Raw genomic sequence first — 2500 nt, 5'->3', positions numbered from 1 at the left:
CCACATCCCTCATAAACTGTTGTTCAGTTTCAGTCATCCGTCGTCTATATATACTGCGAGCCTCATGGAAGTCCTTCCGGGCCTTCTCTTCCACAGCCCCCCCCCGTTTCCGGGTCTGCTGCCATTTCCGTCGTCGATTATACTGTATTTTCCGCAGGCGGTCCAGTTCACTCGTCCACCATTCATAGCCCGTCTCCCTGTCGCGCTCTCGTCTCGGGCCTAGGCACTCACACGCTGTCTTATCTATAATATCCGTGAAGTCCTTACATACCTCGGAGGCAGGTTTGCTCCAGTTAAGCCGTCCCACACGTTCGTGGATGCCCGAGCGGAAACGGTCCCAGTCCACACCGCGCACCCGGAACCGCCTCAGCGCTCCCGCAGACTCCGCCGGTGGAGGTGTGGTGTCGGCGCCTATAGAGTATGTTATAAGTCTGTGGTCGCTGCTACTGGCCTCCTCGTGTACTCTCCAGTTGCTGGTGTTGACCCCTCTGGTCGAGGCCGTCACGTCGATGTTGGACTCCCCGCCACTGTCACCACAGAAGGTCGACGGCTGGTTCGGTATGTTGTGTATAATTAGACCACGTGCAGCAATGAAGTCTTCCATTCTAGACCTTCTGTGGCTGGCTTCGGGTCCGCGTCCGATCGTTTGTTCCGGCCTACAAAACCAGAGGGGAGAGTGGGCATTGGTATCCACTCCTATCAGGACCCTCTGTCCTCGCAGTTGGTCCAGCAGCAGCTCCAGGGGTCCCAGGTGTACTTCAATGTCATCCTTATACTGGAAGTACGCCGACACCAAATATAGGTCCAGGGACGGGACGTGGCACACCATCAGGTGTTGCGTGCAGTGCTGGTGCAGGACCGCGCACGGGAGTCGGGCATTGGGGATGAAAAATCCCGCTTTCCCCGTGCGTAGGTGTTTTATGATGTGTTCTGCGTCATACGGCTCCTGCACCAGCACTATGTCCAGATTGTGTTCTGCGGCCACCGCGGGTAATTCCTTGGTGGCCGCCGCGGAGCCTGCCAGGTTTATTTGGCCTACCCGGAGCTTATCCATACTTGGTTATCTCAACGCTCCGGGCCTCCGCGTACTGGCGTGCAGGGCACTCCTTCGCCATTGTCTTATGCCCGCCTGCCTCCTTGCGCCCGAACTTCTTGCAGGTCGCGCAGCACACCTGCGGTGGGTCGCACTCCGTGCCGCGGTGGCCTGTCTCGCCGCACTTACTGCACGTAGGCTGGGCGGCCTTACAGTACTTCTCCGGGTGGCCGAACTGCTGGCATTTGTTGCAGCAGGTGACCGCCACATAGTCAGACGCCTCTGCCACCTGCCATCCGATATATACCACTTCCTCGCTTAGGAGGAAGCGGCGGAGGCTAGGGGAGCACTGCAGCACGTATGTGGCAGTCCTGCCTGTTGGCCTTCCTTTCTTGAAGGCCACCCGCATATCCTTTCCCACTCGCTCCGCTGTCCACTCGGCGTGACCACCGCGACTTGCCTGCTCCGCAATGCTGCTGACCAGCTCCTCCGGCTTGGTGTCATTCTCCACGTTGCGGAGCGCGACGTAGGGCTGCCTTCTCGCAGGCTCTGTGACCCGCAGGGTCTTGGGAGCAGCCTCCTTCAGCTTCCGGGCGTCCTCGGCCGTAGAGGTCCGCACGACGACGCCGGCGTTCCCCACCTTCCTCACCTGTTGGACCTGGATACCCAGATCCTTAGGGTTGATGGCCGTCTTCAGCGCAGCCTTTGTCTCCTCTGCCGTCTTCAGCTTGTCAGCTTCGGCCTCGGTGGGGTAGAAGGCCACCACTGCTGACTCTCCATGCGGGATGGGGATGGGTGCCGCGCGCTTATCCAATTTCAGCGCCCTTGCGTAGTCCGGCTTCGCAACCACAGCCGGCGTCGGTGCTTGCACCTGGCGGCCCAGTGCCGACTGCTGCATGGCCACTATCTTTTTGGTGGCCACAAGCTCAGCCTCCACAAGCGCCTTCTCCGCGTCAGCCAGCCTCAGTTCTAGGACGCCAATGACAGCTAGGATATCCTGGCCATGCCCGCTGATGCTGGTTTTGTCGGCCATATTTAACTTGTTCGAGGCCGATGCCACGGTCATGATTCCCTTGACCGCCAGGTGCACGGAGTTCAATAGCTCCTCCTTTGACTCGCCGAAGATGGGGTCCTTCTCCTGGTCCCTCGCTGGCTGCGCGCTGCTGCTGGGGCCTTGGTCCCATAGTCCCCCTAGCGGCGGTACCTCCTCTCTAGCGGCGCTCCTCACCAGGCGTCGGCGAACCGGTTCCGGGATATCCTCCGGTGATGGTAACGGCCGCTTGCTAGAGCCCGACGGTGCCGGCTGATCCAGCATCTCAATAGTTTCCTGAGCCCGGACCTGGCTGAATGAGTGCGGCGGGGTCCGAGCCAAGGATTGGCGCGGCATGAACGCCTCTGCGCCACGCTCCAGCTGCCGCAGGAATTCGCGCTCCTGCTCGATCTTCTCCTCACTGCGGCGTCGGAATT

At 60.3% G+C, this 2500-nt stretch overlaps 1 pseudogene; it reads right to left on the bottom strand.

Annotated features, from left to right (window-relative positions):
* LOC140751453 (uncharacterized) overlaps positions 1–2500 on the bottom strand; it is a 9358-nt pseudogene that overhangs the window by 3365 nt on the left and 3493 nt on the right.

The sequence above is a fragment of the Epargyreus clarus genome, unplaced genomic scaffold (assembly GCF_041222505.1).
Source record: "Epargyreus clarus isolate Ecla_fem2 unplaced genomic scaffold, WU_Ecla_fem_2.2 ptg000022l, whole genome shotgun sequence".
Lineage (NCBI taxonomy): Eukaryota > Metazoa > Arthropoda > Insecta > Lepidoptera > Hesperiidae > Epargyreus > Epargyreus clarus.
The sequence above is the reverse complement of the archived record's forward strand: the minus strand, read 5'-3'. Positions and strand labels throughout refer to the sequence as shown.